This window comes from Lagopus leucura, unplaced genomic scaffold, assembly GCF_019238085.1.
Source record: "Lagopus leucura isolate 7727_CA_CO unplaced genomic scaffold, USGS_WTPT01 Super-Scaffold_806, whole genome shotgun sequence".
NCBI lineage: Eukaryota > Metazoa > Chordata > Aves > Galliformes > Phasianidae > Lagopus > Lagopus leucura.
This window is the reverse complement of record NW_024962260.1, coordinates 6,869,604-6,888,771: the sequence shown is the minus strand read 5'-3', so window position 1 is coordinate 6,888,771 and position 19,168 is coordinate 6,869,604. Positions and strand designations below refer to the sequence as shown.

Sequence of the window (19,168 nt, the reverse complement as noted above, 5' to 3'; positions counted from 1 at the left end):
GTATGCTTTGCATTGTATGCAAATGATCTGATTTGTATGCAGTTCTTTGCTTTTCAGACTTTGCAAGCTTAGTACTTTTCTGTTAATTTCCTTTCTAATAGGATTTTAATACATAGAAAGAAAACAATCTCTTTTGAATGTTTAAAGTCCTAATCTAGCTGTGTAAGTCTCTCATTATCTAAGCATTTCTTATTCTTGATAGCTATTTTAAAGCATTTTCTTGTGGCTTTCACAGGAGTTTTGATTTGGATTTGGTATCTAGGCATGTAGTCATTCAAGTCTTTTACAATATGCTATTTAAGTGTGTGCTTATTAGCTTGAGCAGCATTTTGGTCTGGAAGATAAGACAGTTGAAGTTAATAAAATATGAGGAAGAATGAAGATGACCAGAGTTTTTACTGAGAAATTTACTGTGCTTAACATATTTTAACATTATATTGAAATTTTGGTAAGAATATTTCTTATAATTTCAGTGAAAGAAAGGTGAGAAAATAGAATAACGAAGTCTGAATATGCAAAACTTAGCAGAACTTATAGAAAATATGTCAGTGATCCTGAACCTGTTTTCTAGCATTTCTGCTTGCTGGGGATTGAGGCAGGTAGAAGCATTGCTACTGAGAGAGAGAACTGCAGCGTTGATGAAAGCGCTGTGCATATCACCTGAAAACTGTAGGCCTTCGGAGCTGAAGGAAAGTGGGGAGCAGAGAGAAGAGGGATGGACTCCACACTGAGCAGGCTGTGACAGTGACAGTTGGGTGACGGCCGGGGAGCTGCAGTTGCCAAGAGTGCCAAACTAAGGTACTCGTGTGACTTAAGAGATGGTTTGTGTAAAAAGATCGAAAAAGATCTTGTCTGTCACTCTGGAAGAATATTATGTGGATATTAATGATGTCCTCAACAGTCTCCTCATTTATATTCTTGTAGTATATCTTTTTCTATGCCACCGGATGCTTTGTACACAGAAGACAATCAGCTTTGTATTCTCTCTTGTCTTCCATTTCCTCATGCAGCTGATACTCCATATTACTCCCTATAGACAGCTTCTGGAAACAGGGAAATAAGATCTTTCTTTGCATATTGCTTGTGGTTGTCATATTACTTGTCTGCTTAGAAAAAAGTATGCATAGCATTAATAGCTGATGTGTATCACATCTAAAAGGCGGTGTTGTACCTTTTATTTGCAGTGTGTTGCCCTCTGTTGGAACATGTCACTGTCTATTCCGTTGATGGTGATAACAAGGTGATGCAGCAGTTGTACTCCTGTGGTAGGTAATGCAGCAACTGGGCAGAGAAGAGATGCTGTCAGATTATAATATGGAGTTAAATATTGCAGTTGGAGAGAAGTTGCTGTCAGCTTAAAAATGTTATAATACAAATATGCTGGCAGTTTGGGAAGGTGTAAAGTATTTTCTTCTTGATAATGAGCAGTCCATAAGACAACTGAAGTACTCTTTAATTTACCCTTTCCATTCTGAATAGTAAACAGAATAGTAAATTCGGAATAGTTAAAAATAATTTTAAAGAAGCTGCACATAAACAACAACAACAAAAAATTATGCAACGATGGATGCGAAGAATTCATTGCTGAATGCATGACTGAATCTTGCTACTTAAGCACTAGAAACTACTTTTTCTAACAGTAGAGAAGATTTTGTCTAATAATGTATAAAAATAAGAAAACTAAGCACTCTTGCCAGCTGTGGGATTATTACATGTAATGTACTGCATTAGAACATTTTAAAATCTGAAATGTAATGCTGTACATACAGTGTTATGGTCGTTCTGTTTCTATGTATAATTGGATGAACGACTTAAGTAGCATCTCTCAGTGAGAGGAAAACTGAACAGGCCAACGCATGCATACAGTTTTCATCTTTTACTGTTGATCTGTCATTGAACTGATGAGATCTGCCGTAATGCATAGAGAAGCATCAATATATTTTAGAATGTTTTAGAATATGAGGTAGTGATTTTATGAATTTTTGGTAAATATTTGAATTGGGTTACTGGCCCACCTCCTGTGAAGAGCAAGATGGTGTTTGAATATTAGTTAGGTTCAGTTAGAATGGGAAAATGGCCTTTTTTGCTCTTAGTTTACATCAAAGACCTTCCTGCCTGCCTGTGGCTTTTGGCTCCCAGCTCTGCAGGCATGCTCTGCATCCACACGACTTAGCTGAGGAGTTTTGTCTGGACTTCATCTTTGTTAACCTCACATATTCTGAAATGCTGAAAAGGAGAAAAAGATGGTTGCATTGTCAACAGAAAAATGTTTGAGAGCAAAAAATTTCAGCACTGATGTTTCAGTTTGCAGGGATATATGTAAAGCATAAACCTGTTATTAAAAATCATATTTGGGCTTTGTGAGTTAAAAGGATTTGTAAATTAGTGTTTTAACTGATACCAGCCCTTTTTCATCGGGCTGACTTAAGATTTTCGAAGTGGTAGCACTTCTTTTTGAACTAAGGTTGTATGTCTCTCATGTGCTTGAAAGTGTCCTAGAAAAGCTTGAAACAGGTGCTGCATAGCTGGAGTGTCACTTTTGAGCAAGTTGCATGTTGAGATCATTACAAAACACCCATGGCTTTTCACAAGAACGGGAGACATTTGGAGTTCTAGTTCCACCTTGTATATTGCTTTTAGCCAATGGATATTTTTCACAGCCTGTCAGTAGTGTATGGAAGTGAAGTGCAGTAGCAAATTATTGCTGTGTCCCACTTTATCTGATTCTTTCGAGGATATAATGTGTCCACTTTCTATTTTTCTTTCAAGCCTTTTGCTTTCTAACAAGGAAGGGACCCTGCTTTCCTTATTTTTAAGGGATGCCTGTACTGTACGGTTTTACTTGAATCATTCCTTGAGGTTTCAGCAGACGAGAAGGAAACTCTCCTAGACCATAGCTGTTCTGTCCCCAAATACACCTGGGGGTCCAGGCATGCAGTGTGCTGAAATCAACCCAGATTACTTTTGCGTGACCAGTAAAGCTTCCTCAGGCTTACAGCAAGTGAGGGAGACATGTAATGTTAAAAATAAAATGCAAATGCCTGAGTTATTTGAATATAATCACTTTATTAATTTAACTGTCTAACAGATACTGATGACAGTCTAATAATAAGGTCCAAAATGTTCTTTCTCATTAAAGGAATTAATGAACTCACACATCTTAAGAATTTCATTTTAATTAATTAGGAATAATTTCTGTAAGACAGAATGGAGAAAAAAAAGTGCCAATTAAAAAAAAAATCCCTTCTGAGGAGTGGAAAATTAGTAAATCTGTTAATGAAGGATGCGGAATGTCAAGGTTTCATGAAATGGGTGCCTACAGTTTTCTGACTCCTGTAGAAAGTCACCAGGTGGTGGAGCCTTCCAGAATTTCGGCACTCTTGGCATTTCCACTCATTGCTTTGTATGTTCTAGTGAGTACATAGTCCCTCCAGCAGGCACAACAGTCATTTGCATCATGATAACAAAAAACCAGTCACTACGCATAGGTAAAGTATAAAAATGTGAGACTGCAGCTGGCAGTTTATTTTTTTAAACTATGAGTTAGTAAGTATTTGTTAGTAATATAATTTTTAATAAAAACATAATTACGGAAAGTAGAAAAACTAAACAGAAATATTTTCCTTGAATTGTAAAGTATGTGTTCCTCTTTTGAACTAGAGGCCTTTCAGAAATTAAATTTCCAGAGCTGCACTTCAGAAACACTCATTTTATAACTAATCATGTTCTGTGTTTCTGCAAAACAGAAATATTGACTGCCACTACACTGTATTATGATACTTCTTCATCTTTCAGAGCTTAAAAAACAGTACAGTGGAAGCATTTAACATGTACCTCTCAGGAAGCAATTTCATATATGAGCATTTCCTGATTTTATATTATGTTTTAACATCTGGAATGAACTTTCATGTCTGACTGAAAATGAACAAACGGTATCATTTTGGTTCATGCTTCATTGGCTAAATTTCCTTCAACTGTCATACCCAGATTTCAGCACGTTTGCTTCAGAATCTTGTTAATGTTAAAAATAACTAACTTGGAACTGTTGGAACCATGACTGATAACAGGTAAACATTAGATCTGAAGGAAATTCTGAGAGAAGTAAATTAGGAGTAAGTAGTGTGCAAACAGATGCTTTCTCTAATTAGGATAGTATGCAAAGTTCCTAAAGCAGGGTGGTACCAAAGGAGCACTTCCTGTTACAACAAGTTTTTTTCTTTTTTTTTCAGTTTATGTTGCATGCTGTAGGTGCACTTCAGGAAAGACAACTCCAGCTGAAATTCACTGAACAGAAGACTAGGGGACTGATGCAAGAGGAAGGGGCAGTGACTTTCATAAAATCAACCAGCAGCTCAGTGACACAGGTAGGTACAAAGTTTAAACCATTTGCTTTGTATTATTATACTATGACAGATAAGCTACATACATTTTGTTTTGAGTAGCAGCTGTTTCAGCATTGCTTTTAGCTTCTGCTTGGCTTTTTTTTTAGGCATGGAGATTGTACAGTAACTATTGTGCAGAGTTCTGATGTGTGAAGCTCAAGCTGAAAGTGTGTGTGTAGTGCATTTGGTAGGAATGCTCTGTCCTTCATGGGGATGTTGCCTTTATTCTTAGGGACTGAATACTATTTTGACTTGAAATTCTTTGGCAAAGCACATGGAGTGAAATCAAAAGAACATACTGATAAATGTCAAATAACATAAATTGTCTGCTGGGGTAAACTCCATTTGAATTATTTTTACACTGTGTGAAGAATGTAGGGCTATACATATATATTTATACTTTTACAGACTAAAACTTTCTCGTACTGATTAAATATTTACAGATCTAGTTTCCAAAGGCTTTTAACTTTATGCTAAAATAATACACAAGCCTGCAAAGAAAGAAAAATTCAATTTAGACACATCTCAAAAGGATTGATAGACTATGGTTACAAAAGAAGTTGTTATGCCAAATTTGTATGTGTTCCAGAGAACAGGGTAATAGGTTGGAAAATGGGAGATCCACTTTTCCTTCTAATGTGATTGCTTTGTAGTTGAGCAAACCGATTCGTGGTTTAAAATCTCTTCTGAGCAAAACCTACTTCTTACTCCAGATTTGTCTGCACAAATACACATCACGTTGCTCATCACCATTTATGTGTGGACATTAGAATAACGACAAAAGACAGGAAGGACTGCATAAGCTTTTAGGCAGAATCTTAATGGCAGGGATGGAAGCAAGTAACTAAAATTGTAGATTTACAACTTTAACATTCTATCCTGCATTGTAAAAATATCACCTGGTGAAGTCTTAGAAGAAAAGAGTGCCGGTGAATCTTTCTGCAGGGCTTGGTATCTGTGCTTCCTTTGTTGTGATGGTGAGGAGTCAGCGTTACAATTCTCCATTCAAAATGCCAAATGGAGGAAAACGGTATTTTTAGGCAGGCAAACAATTTAAAAAATGTAGTTGAGTTCAACAGCACTGGCTATTTTAATGTATAGAAACCTGGAGATGGGTGGCAAGGCATAATGATGGATGCTAAGAATCTTTTCATTAACATGCAAGCAGTGTTTGGGAAGATAATATAAATTCGTGAAACCTGGGCAGATTTTAGCAAGATGGGGGTGAGCAAAAGACAGAGCACAGTGCCACCTAGTGCCTTCGGCAAAATCAAACTGAACAGTCTCAGCCAACTTTCAGGCAGATACAACCTAAAAATAAATGAAATACGTGAAAGGGGCATTAGTGTGTTAAAGTAAAATTCTGAGGGCTCTCCATCAGGAAGCAGGTCTGTTTGGAGTTCCCGGCAGAACCTCCTAGGTGTGAGAAACACTCTTAATTTGAGGGGAGTGGATCCCACCTAAGTCCCTTTCTATGGTTAAAATATGGGGTGTACCCTGGGCAAAGAAAATGCTGTTATGCATTAAATCTCAGCAAAAATTTCATGTCCTAAAGAATATTGTACACCATGTGTACAGTTAGGCAGCAGGGTTAATGTCATGCTCAGAGGCCAGATGCACAAGTTCACTTGAAATTCGCATGAATAAGCAGAAATTCTACTTTGTATTATATCAGTCTTTTGTATCGTGTGTTTGATGAAGTGTGTGTCAGAAATTTTGACGTAAAGAGAGAGTAAACATGATTTAAAAGTGCACTGTTTACAGCACTGAAGTGTGATACTTGTCCTGGGAAACACAGACCAAGTCTGCTCTTTGAGTTTGATCGCTCTCAGGACCTGCCTCCCTCTACTCACTGTGGAGGGGGCTGGAAGTGACTGTCTCCTTTTGTTTCCTTGGGTGGGTGGAATGAATCCAAGCCAGGGCGTGGGATGTTTGGGTTTGTGTACATGTATATCTTTTGAAATTTCATGTGTATTTTCACGTGCCAAATACGGGGGAAGCAATAGCTACATGATTGCTTATAGAGGAAACACAATAGCTTAGCTCTGTGTGTCACTGTAGGATGATAATATTCCTGCAGTAATACGAATGAAGTACAGGCAGAATTAGAGTCACAATGCTTTTCAGATTCAAAGGAAATGGGACAAACTTGAAGCATTTGATAAAATGGAATTCTGTTTTACTATCAGCAAAGGAGTATCTCTGTCATCTTGACAATGCTTAAGTATTAGCAGTTACTTGTGTTATATTAATGAATCTAATTTCTCCAGAAATGAGCTAGTTGTAAGTGAGGTAGTGGAGAATCTCTGGAGGTAGTACCAGGGAGTGGATTTGCTTGGAGATGGCTTTAAAAGATATTAATCAAAGACTTCTTAATTTCTTTACTGTTAGGATCTTTGTGGTCAACACCTCTTGGATTGTCTGCGTTTTGATGCTCAGAAACTTGAGATAGAACAAAAATTTCTAACTTTTTTTTACAATTAGATCTAGTTTAAGTAAGGGAGATTATTTTAATGTTGTACAATTGTAAGCTGTGTGTTAGACGTAGGCAAAAATTAGTGAAATTTGTGTTTCTAAGGAGTCTAAAGTAGTTGCTGGTTAGTTGCTATGCCAAAGGTTTCAATTTATTTTTACTGCTTGTCTGAGCAACAGGAAGAAAAAAAAGTACAGCACATAACTTGTGAAAAGTAAACTGCTAAGTTTATTCTGTGATTCATAAGTTCCATTATTTGATGTCTCACTATTTGTATTATTCATCCAAGTTATTTAAATCACCCAGGCTTCTATCATCTTAGCAGGGATGGTTTTTTTTTTTTTTTTGCAACAAAATCTCTTAGCCAGTTGTTATCCTCTGCCTCCAGATATCTCAGTCATCCAGTCCAAGGGCAAAAATAGTGCTGTGTGATGCTGAGTGCTCTATTAGACAATATGAATAATGTACAGCACATAGTCTAAGTATTGGTCTCTTGAGCTATCAGTGTCATTTAAAATAAGCAGCTTTGAGAAACAAAAATAAAAGAGGAAAACTGCTTAAGAGATTTCCTAAATTGCCTTTTGCTTACTGGTTGAGCCAATAGTGTCATCAAAACTTAAAAGATTTTAGTTAATATCTTTTTTTTTTTTTGCCTGGTTTATTGAAATTCATTTTTCATTTTTATCACCTTTGTCATTCACTTTTTCACCTCCATTTGCATTTACCAGAGTTCTTCAGTCAAAGTACAAAGTGAAATCTGCAGCACTAATCAAAAGTGATCAGTTAAAACAGATGCATATTAATTAGACTAAATGAAAGATTCATCCATCCTGTCTTGAGTTCCAAAGCCCTGAAGCACTCTGAAAGTTCTCTTCCTTTCCTCCTCGGTCAACCCACAGTGTACTCTGACAGCCTTTGTTCATGGCACGTAGCTCATGGCCTCAATTAAATCGCAGATGGTAAGCAATTGTCCCCTTAAAGAATCATTTGGACTTCTTTTCATCTATTAGATGGTTTATATTTCTGAGGGCTTTGATACATCCTGGAGATTCATATCTACCTATTACAAAATTCTACCAGAATTGCTTTAATAATAGATGGGCGGTATTGTTGAAAACAGTTTTGACTTCATGTAATGAAAGTTTTAATGTGTCATTGGAGATTGTTTGAGGTTTAGCATTTAGCATGAGGTATTGTTTGTACCCCCCGGCTTAGCAGAAAAAATAATTGTAAGTATGCTGCTGAAGCCAGGCATTACCTTTTTTTTTTATTGCAATCGTTTTTAAGAGTAAGATCAAGAATTCTAGAGTCTAAAACTGTGGATGCTGTTGGTAAACCACTTGAAATCATGTGGGCCCTGGACTCCTGCTTAAGGCGTTGTTTTATAACCGTTAGATGCTAATGACAGTGGGTTGTTATGCAGTAGAGTTTCAACTTCTTTTTTACTTTCTGCTTCACTGTTGCCTGACTCTGAACCCTTGTGGTTGTGTTTTATATGGATTAAAGCTATTGCATCTATTCTCTAGGAAATACCTGGAGCATGAAAACTGTTATATTAAATTGGTTCATTACAGCATTACATGCACAGCTGCGTAAACATCTATTTGGTCTTTCTTTGATCAACATTGATCTTGGCTCTTACTGCGACTGACACCTATGAGCCTTTTTTTTTTCTCCCTAGAATGTTTTTTAATTCTAATTTGGAGTTGTCAAGTGTAGGTTCTTTTATTTTCTGTGATAATGACTTTCCAAATTTTTTAAAATACCATGGAATTTAAATCAGTTCTACTGGAGGCAATTTCACATCAATGTTGAAGAGGCATTGATGTGCCAGCAGTGTTTTGCTGCTGCAATGTGTTTCACCTGGCAAAGCACCTTGGTCTGTCACTGAAGGGCACTGCATAAATGCAGTATAGTATTATTTATTTATTATCATAGCACCACACTCCAAGCTACCTCCCAAATACATCAGTAACCAACCCATCTTGGCAGTTTTGTCATTTCAATTTTCTTTGCTTTTTCTCCCTCTGTGTCTTTTTACTTATGGCTTCTAGTGAAATTGCTGTGGTCTTTCTGTATAATTAGGCACCAGCCTGCTGCACTGAGTCTACCTGGTTTAGGCCTTCGAGCCATTCATTTATTATTGTGCTTTTTTTTCAATGCACAGTTTTTAAGTGGCTCATTTTTCCCCTTAGTGTCATTGTTATTTTGACATTCACTATGCAGGCTTTTTTTTTGTTTGTTTATAACAAGCAGCAACATTTTAGTCCTACATTCTCTAATGTCAAGGCTGTGTTTCTAATTAAATATTTATTGTACTTGCTGTTGAATTCCAGTGTTGAAGACAATTTAATGTTGCTCCAACATCAGTCCTAGCAAAAGACTGGAAGACAAGTAAGGTGGTGGGTATATCAGAGGGAGAAGGGTTTGCTTGTAAGTTTGAGTGGACATTACACTAGTTTTAGGTGTTTATGGTCACCACTTCAGGTGGAGCTTCAGTGGGGCTGTCCTCACTTCTGTTCTTCTGAATGCTTACTGCTTTGAGGGCAGGTTCCTTGCAGAAGGAAAATAGTTTGGTGAGCGCAGCTCATTGCTCTTTAAATGATGAGCTGAACTCATTGGTTTTATTTAATACTTGTTTCCCTGTTGAAATGATACATCTTAGCAACAAGATGTGCAAGCTTAAGTTTAAAACATTTCTTAAATGAACAAAGAAGCCCACTGGTACAAATCCTGAATGTAAATATTGGAGATTTCTTGTTGTGGCACTTCACCTTATAAGAGCAGATATGCAGTATTAAGCTGTGGTATTACATCCTAACAATATAATAAAGTACTTCATGCAATGTAGAAATTTTATTAAGCATCTTAATCTTATTTTATCTATATTCATTATTAACCAGGTCAAGTTTAAACAAAAAACATTGTTTTTTGCTCTGAGGATTCTTTTCATAATGGTACATACTCTGAAGGAGGTTTCGTGTTGGATTCTCCTTTAAGTGGTAGGGAAATGACAGTTAATGCACTGGACTGAACCATCTCATGCAGTATAAGGTGATGTGTAGTTTTACATGATTTCCTCTGGCTTTTGTAACTGCTCTGCTATAGTGCTGAAAGTAAGAGTACAAATTTTCACTTGATATTGTCTGGCAAAGCTGAAACTACTGTGTGGGAAAAGAAACCCCAAACCGTCAGGAAACAAGCTTCTGATTTGAACAGCTTTAATAATTTTGTGAACGTTCTAAACCTACTCATACTCCAAGTGCATACAATTATCCATAATATAAATTGTCTTAGTCTCATAATTGTCTTGGCTAATTACCTTTTTAGCAAATTAGAAGGTGAGAAGGCTGAATGCTTACGTCTGTATTTCTTTAGTAGTGGACACTTATATTGTTCTTTAGTTCATTGATGTGGATCTCTAGTTAAAAAATACTAGATTTCCAGTTTTCCTCAGTAGTCCAAGAAAAGCCTGGCTGCCCAAACTGCAGTGCCTATAAGTAGGAATGTTTTATAAATAAGATCCACAGGCCTCTCTTTCTGCAGATCTATTTCCAAATGGGAGAAAACACCCTGAATAAAAGCTACTTGCAATTAAAAATCATCTCACACCTTTACGATGCTTGCAGTGGCCTGAGGGATAGTTTTCTTGTTTTCTAACACAGCTGAAGACTGACTGGATTGAAAAAGAGAATGTATTATGAAGCAGAAAAGAGGCAGAGTAAGCTCATTTTATCACTAAATAAACGTAAGAGAATACCTATAGAATTGGCAATCCTGCCTTGACATTTTAAACCCTTTATGTTTCTGAATTTGCACAAATCCTGATCTATGAATATGAAGAAATGTAACAGCTAGACAGAGATCTAAGCTGCTTAGATTTGGTTCATCTTGTTTGGACAAGATTTATCATAACAGCCTCCCAGCCGGAAGGCAGAACCATAACAGCACTCCCATTATTCTTGCTATTTTCCATTTCTCTGGCAAAACTTTCAGACAAAGGAGTTAGAAAATGACTTGAATTTAAAAATGTGGCTCTCTACTGTCTGCCTGTGAATTGATACAGTGTGTATGTGTACTTAAAAACTTACAAATATAATTGCATATATCCAAGTGTTGCAACTGTTTTGTGTTTATCTTGGGAACAAGGATGCATGTAAGTGGTTTTCGCCCGCATCTTCCTCAATTAATTAGCAATACTTCTGAAGTTCATTTCAATATAAAACCCCTGAATTTTCATGTCACTGGGAAGGGTTTGCAACCTATGTGCATTAGGGAGCTTTTTCTATGTAGTCTGTCCCTTTTAGAACTTGAATATTGGAAATATGAATATGATGTTTTCAGCACTGCTCCAGTTCACTCTCCTGTTGCTCTGGCAATCCACATGGGAAGCAGGGCTCTCTACTACTCACTGCCTGAAATGATCTTTGTTGGAAAAAAAAAAAGCCAGCATCCTGGATAACTTACTCTGCTGTGATTATTTCTGCTTCAAAGCTATATTGGAGTTATTGTGTGATCATTTGCTCTGTACACTCTGCACAAATATATCCTCTGACTTCTGGAAGCAAATGCAATAAGGAAGAAAGAATCAGCTTTGATACTTTCCCACTGGATTAAGGGATAATTTGTTTGGTTTCTGAACACGTGATGAATTATAGCAAGGCACATGATAAGTATTTGCACTGAGAAAATGCTTCTAAGCTACTGCCTGGAATGAAAGCAGCGTTCTGGTTTTCATTTACATCTCCAGACCACCCAGATTAACCCAACAGTAAATGCCCCCTGTGTTCAGTTAGGCGATCTTTTTGTGCCTGAATGAGAGAGGAATAAGAGGTTACATGTCTGAGAGCTTAGGTAAGTGCTCCAGTGAAGACTGTTGTTGCAATATGGATTGTGTAATATGCCATAAAGAGTGAGTATTGTTGTTCTGCAGATGACAGCTATACGGTCCTTTCTCTGCTCATGTAATTTCAAAATGAGTTCTGCACAGAGAGCTTTGTATCAGATCAGCATTGTTGCTTTGAGGTTTTTTCCTGTCATGTTTGCTGAGACTGGAAATTTGGTCAATCCAAGGCAAGCTGGAGACAAAGCACAGGACTACCCATATGAAACATAATCTAGTTCTGAATCCTGATAATAAAAGTGAATACCTAACAATATTGAGAATACTCAGTGCCCTCAAACTCCCCTTCAGCTAGAATTGTTAAAGCTGTTTGAGCTTGGACCTCTGTGAGTCCCTGTTCCTACTTTTTATTTAGTGGGCTTTGAGCCAATTAGCCTCAAGAGGATAAATTAATTAAAATCAGCAGAGGTTTTAAAACATAAAGGTGATGTAAAACAATAATGTTACAGGCTAGATTCTCAGGTGGTCTGAACTAATGTATGTCAGTGGCTTCAATTTAGTGCAAGTGGAAATTCTTTTTATGCATTTGTTTTGTTGTTTGTCTGTTGTTTTTTTAAAATCATTTTAACCAAATTCTGAACAGCAAAACTTGTAAGAGGCTTTTTGTTTGTTTGTTGTTTGTTTTGTTTGTTTGTTTTTTTCATATATGGTTTTTCGTATCTGGTGTTTGAGCCCCTGCTTCCTTTATTCCGGCTTGCTAATTTTCACCTGGTGAGGGCTTGTAGGAAAACTTAGAGAGATCTCCCCTGTGCAGAACTTCCCTGTCTTGGACTTTCTTTGGCTGCTGCTTACCACTTTTGTCAGACTCTCCTCATAGGCACAGAATCAGTTGCTCTGTGTCTAAGAGACTGTCCTCTTTCTGTTTCTTTGGGTAGGTTAATACTGTTGTACGACTGCATGCTTTGAGGGAAGGTAGAGCTGCAGTACTTGGGCAGCAGTTGCAGACTAGGTAATGTTTGATTAGCACTTGCAGAACCAGAAAGTACATAAGATATTCTTTTGGTGCTTTTGGCATGTGATATTTTATTCTAGGAGACATTCTAGGAGACATAACAAGTGCATTTCTTTGATTCTTTACTTTGCCATACAGTTGACAGAGAAAAAACTGATGGAATTAAAAGACAGAAGGGAACAGTATAGAAAAGTTTCCTTGGTCTGTTAGACTTTGCTTTCATTTATTGCCCTTCTTCTTAGCTGAGTGCTGTAAAAAAACAGTGATGAACTATAATTGAAGAAGACAGTGGTCCTGGGTAACATTTTAGCCTGTAAGAACATATGCTTCTTCCAGCTTGGTGTCATTTTTGTGAGAATGTCTGCAATCAAGAAATAATAGCACATCTCTTTTGTCAATTAGCTGTCTGCTTCAAGATGTGAGTCCAGATGTCTTCCAGAAAACAGATGTACAAACTCCAAAAAAAAAACAAAACAAAAAAACAACCCAACAACCCAGATATGACAGCTACGTTATTCAGTGAGTAATAATGTAAATCCTACTACATGCAACATCCTCATGCATTAAAAGGATTCCATTTTTTCACTCCAGAAAATAATTCTGATCAGAACAGTGACATGCCATTTTCTGTTTTTGAATTCTCTCTAATTTCATTGCCTAATAAAAGTCCTAAATCTTTTCAGTCCATAGTATATTCCTGTTCAGAAGCCATCTGCTTGTTTATATATAGAAATATACTATGCTATCACTCTTTGTCAGCTTTGTTATTTCAATTTTTCTTTATACTTTTTACAGCAGTGAGAGGCATAACACCTTTGGCATGATTAACTTTTGTCTTGCTGACCTAATGCTGATATTACAGGAAGATTTTGAACCTTTGAGTGTCACAACTGTGACACTTGTGTTTTGAAAGTCCAAAGGAAGGAAGATATCTCAGAATGTGACAAATATCAGCTGTCTCACAGGTGCCAACAAGAACTATTATTAGAATTATTAAGTCTAATGAACACTGAACAACAAATGTATTTGTATAGTACATATGAATAGAAAAGCCAATAACAGAAATATTATTATATTATTATATAGAAACAGATAGCAAAGAATGAAGAGGGACATAAAGTGGGTGGTCAAGCCCTGGACTTCATCCTAGTAAGCCTTGGAAGGCCAAGAGGCCTCTATACTTCCAGTGGCTGATCTATGAGGTGGGAATAGAGGGAAGTGTTATAGGAATGTTGCCCAAAACACCCAGCGTTGGTCTCCTAGCAGATATTAAATCTACAGATCCAAGTGAGAGAAGGAGAAAGCTGATACTAGCACAAAGCTGTATCATGCAATTTCACTTATGAATAGGTTTCCTTCTTTAAGTTAAAGCTGAAGTTAGAGTAACAGCATTAAACATTTCAAACAGCTTAAAAACTGTAATCAGTAGTAAGAAGCTACAGAGCATGGGGTACTAAGAAAAACTGGAGTTATTATGGACTGGTGCCTTTAGTTGTCTTTTATTACACAGCTGAGTCCCCTCTTTCATGTTGATGTTAAGGTGAGGGTCACAGGTAAGCTTAACTTCACAGCCAAAGCATAACATTTTCATGTGTGCACTGCATGATCCATTTTTCTGGGGGGGAAAAAAAAAGTGATTTATTCAGAGGTTTGGTATTAATGAGTCGTTTTGTGAGGATGAGCCTTTTCTTTGTAACAAGGGGCCAGGTCAAGTAAAGGTTAGGCGATGTAGGAACTTGTATGTTTGGGCTGGGGAAAGATGTGGCTTGCTGTCGTGGATGTGACAGATACATTTGTTATCTTGTTTCTTAGCATTTTGTGTGTGTTGGAGATAGTTCATCTGTCTGTGTCATTATCATTGCTATCTAAATAGCCTGCCTTTCTTGCTGCATAGCTTTTAGATCATTAATGTTACCAGAGTTCTACAGTATAATTACTTCGCCATCTAAGTTCCTTAACTCCCTCATTATCTTTACAGTAGATAAGACTGATAACTTTATCTCGGATCACAGTCAACATTTGCAAGCCCTTATTTTACAGTCCTTTACCCTCTCTGTCAGTACTTGATCAATTAGTGATAGATCCATTCGGGAGCATGAGCACAGATTGTAAAAGTACCTTTTTGACTGGAAATGAAACTTGTCTTTCTGTGCTTGAAGTAATTAATCTCTTATTCATTTACTTTTGACTACTCAGGGCTTCTTCTTGTACTCACAATTAATTAAGTTGAGAAAAGTATGTTTCCTGCCTTTGACTATTAGTATTAAGACCTTTTGTTTCTGAGAAGTAACTCACGAAGATGTTGAATGAAACTGTCAGATAGTGAAGGTAGAAAAAATATTTTGTGTTCCTCCGTATCCTTACATTCAAATAGAGTGTAATTTTCCAGAATGAAGTGACAATGATCCAGCTACCTGCCACTAATATATTCTTAGCTTATGTAGATACCCTCACTGTTGTTTTCAAACTTGCCTGTGCTCCATTACTGCCTGATGGCATTGTAGCCATGTCATGCTCTTTCAGGGACTTCGTTGTTGTTGATGTTACTTGCACACTCACCCTTAGGCTTGCAGTCCTTTATCCCTGCAGTGCTCAGGAGTGTAATTCAAATATGATGTTTTTTTGAAAGGTCCACCAGGATAGAATGTGCACCCAAGATATTTTGTTGTGCCACCTCTAACTATGTGATATACCACATTGATTGATTTTTTTGGTGAGTTATCGTTGTGAAAATTTCATGAGGTCAGAGAATGAAATAGGGAGCAGAATATTGGAAAGTACAATAGGAGATACTTTCATCTTTAGTGATAATCCTGGTCCATGTGATCTAGATTGCTTCTCTAGAGAGACAAGGATGTTCCAGTGTTAGTTAATTTAAAAAGTCTGTGAACTCTCTTTTATACAGCTTTGTAATATTTTGTCATTCCATTAAGGTTTCCATACTGATAATCAAATAGAAAATAGAAATTGCCACAGAGAGAACTGAAATACAATTTGTTGTCTGGATTAGAATTTTTTTTGTGTGTGTTTCGGATTCTTTTTATAAAACTGAAAACTTTCAATCATGATAATGCTTGAGTATTGATGGTGTCTTGGATTATCAGTCTGTGCTAATGTTTTCTGCTCATCCTCATTTTCACGGAGTGCTGTTCTGCCTGAGCTTTCTCTCAGAAGGGATTTAACATTTTTGCATTTTCCAAATAGAAAGTCAGTGATGAGGTCTACAGTTAAAGATGTGCAGTTGAAGAGCTCTTTACTCCTGGAGCCATCGGCACATGTGGTTCTATTAGAGACAGAAAACAAGCAGCTGCTGAAGGCAAGGAGCAGAATGATAGCAATAGGGGGCTTAATTATGCCCAAGCTGCACAGCATTTAGGTGCACCTGGCACCCCTCAGTTGGGTATGTAGGTTTTTATTACAAAGACATTTGTGAAAAAAAGCTATTTAGGATTTAGCAAACATTCTGTAAAGGTATTCTATTGCTATAAATGCTAATTCAGGGAAGTTGATGCTATTTTTGATGTCTACCTTATAGGTGTCAGGTAACACTTGTAAAAATAAAGTTTCATTGTTGTGGTTCAGGTCTGCTAGGTAAAAAGCAAGGAGCGTAATGGAAAAGCCTAATTAGCTGCAGGAGTTATATGTAGCTGTGAAGCATAGTGCAGTAATCATCTGCAACCTATCTGAGTTAGAACGTGTGGGGTAAGTGTGCAGCAGCAGAGTGAGAAACCAAAAGCCATCAGGTTTGTGTTCACAGCATTCCCAGAGGGTCAGAGTGATCTTACCCCTCTTCTGATTGCTTTGGAGATGTCTGTTGGGTGCACCTGTCTGCTACATCTGACATACCTGTCCTCTTCAACTATAGAGATATTTGGGGCTTTTGTTTGTTGTTGTTGTGGTTTGGTGTTTTTTTTTTTAACTTCTGTTCCCTGTTATTTCAAGCAGTCACGCCATTGTTTGCTTTCTGTGTCCTGAACAAGCTCAGTGTTCAGACCAAACAGATTTTTTTGTTCTCCTGGCGCTGTCATTTCCTGATCTAAAACTTCAGAGCCAGTGGAAGGACTGAATTAATTGTCTTTGGTAGTTCTGTCAGGAGGCTGAACAGCTGAAGAAGAATTGATACAGGACTGTCTTCAGTCTTCTATTAGTTTTAAATTAAACAGGAATGATCCTGCAATATTTCAAAGTACTTGTATACAGACTCGTATCTGTCTTCATGGTTTATTTTCTGTCCCATTGAAAAATAAAACGAACACTTAAAAAACAAACCCTAACTCTTCCCCCAAGCCTCATGTCTTCTGCTTGCTCAGCACACTGGTCTGTCTGACCTTAAGTCCGTGCTGTGTTTAAAGACTGCTTTATGTTTTACAGTGTGTAAGATGTAAATTTTTTAAGAAGTTATAAAAGTTTGAGTAAACTTTGTAAGGCATTCTTAACTTCCAAACCCTTAATGAGTGAATTGTGTGAGTGGAAAAAATGAATGTGTTTTCCTAACTCTTATTTTGAGAAAACAAACAACATTCTGAGAATTCTTCATAGTAATAGCAGGCAGTCCTGTGTAGCATCAACGAAAAATAAAGTAAAAGGTGACCTACCAATAATTTTTGAGGAAATATGCATCTATACATTAAGCACCTTTTCCGCAGAAATAAAAATAAAGGAATCCTACATTAAACCAAGTCTTGTTTTCTTCTGCTGGATAAAAATCCATCTCTTTTGAGTTGCTGAGGGTTGATTCAGTGCTCTCTGCTATCCCAGCATTTCTCTGGAAACTTCCATTACTCAGAGAGAAGATGACTGTGGTAGAATTCTAATGCAACAAAATGCATTAAGCTCAAAAAGCAAGAGTTTTGCATTTTAAAAAACAATAACAAAAAGGAATTTTGAAGAGAGCAATGAAGAATGTCAAGGTGGTGGTGTTAATACATCCCTCCACAGGTCATTATTTTACATAGGAAGTTCTCTTCATCTGAATGGCTTTATTTGTCATACCAGTAGAAAGAGATCTTGTTCTAATTCAGACATTTAAATTCTGAATTTGTTGTTGAAACAATGTCTGAGACTCGAGTTAAAATCTGGAGATTTTTTTAATAGTCTGGCATATTTTCCATAGCATTAAAACCAAAATATCTTAATAGTGTACTGTTTGTTTCTTTGTGACATTATTTGCAATGAATTCTTTTATTTTCATTTCAAACTGAGATGTTTAAATTTTACTCTGGTAGCTCTCGTAGTCATGCTCTACACTGCATAATTCTGACACTATACAATTGTATTACACTTGAAGTGGAGCTTGAAACATGTCTAATTTAGGAAATATTTACATATAATCAGGGAAACATGACAAGGAAATCTATTTAGTAGCAATGCAATCAACACTATAATTGATATTGGAAATCTTTCTAGGAGGACGCAGTTACTTTCGCAAAACAGTTATGGCTTCGTATCTTGCACATAAAGGATACCAGCAAATTGCACTCAATTATTTACCACCTTCATCATTTCACTTTGTCGTGATTCAGTAGACCAAACTGCATTTCTGCATTTTATGTTTGATATTCTTTCCACGGTTCGGTGTTGTGTGTGAGTGTGTGTTTGGGGGAATAAAAAAAAAACAGCACCCAAACCAAACAACAACAGAAACCAAACTAACCAGGAAGGTAACTGACTTCCTTTACTGTTGAGTGTGTACAAGGAGAAATCACACAGAGGACAAGTAGCTCTTTCAATCAAGTGTCAGAGAGTGTGAGGATAACAAGGACATGGTGTTATAGTATACCGGATGTTGGCAGGGATTGAAATTGTATTAAGTTTTAGAATATGGTAACTAAAGTATTTCCCTACAGAGTTTCAAGGAGTCACTTTATGAGCCACAATATCTTACAGTACTTCCAAATAACTATAGAGATTTTGTGGACAGAAATGATCTTGTTTACACCCTGTGTTTTGCTGGTGATTTGGGGAGCCAGCTGTGAGTGAGCATCACAGGTTGGCTGCTTAGTGAGTAAGTTGATAAGGATGCAAGGAAGAAAGCTGGTTGTTTCTGGAGTTTTCCTTTTGAAGGAACTTCTTCCTTCTCTTTCTACCTTCCTCAAGACATCCACCAGTATTGTGTAAATGTAACTTTGCCTACTATTTTCTCTTAATTCTTCAGTATTAAACTTGCAGCAGTACGATTTTCTTTTCACTTCCTGTAATTTCACTGCTATACAAACATTGATGAAGCTAATATATTTGTAAGCAATGTTTTATTAAATACATTTATACTGTTCACGTATCTAGCACTGTGCTGATTCTTGGACAACAGCCATATCTTTAAAAGCTAGCACTACATTAATGCATTACACGATTTGTGAATCAGATGTGGGCTGCCACTTATTGAAACTAGCTGTGAAAATAATAGGTAAGTTCTAAGCTTGTGATGGATGCTGTTTATTTCCATTTATTTTTGAGATATC

At 36.9% G+C, this 19,168-nt stretch overlaps 1 long non-coding RNA gene across 1 annotated transcript in view; it reads left to right on the top strand.

The window, feature by feature from the left end:
* LOC122176674 overlaps positions 1-19,168 on the top strand; it is a 72,333-nt gene that overhangs the window by 12,015 nt on the left and 41,150 nt on the right. Inside the window, exon 2 of the long non-coding RNA XR_006177807.1 lies at positions 4,249-4,364. This is a non-coding gene — a long non-coding RNA (uncharacterized LOC122176674). The remainder of the gene's footprint in view (positions 1-4,248; positions 4,365-19,168) is intronic.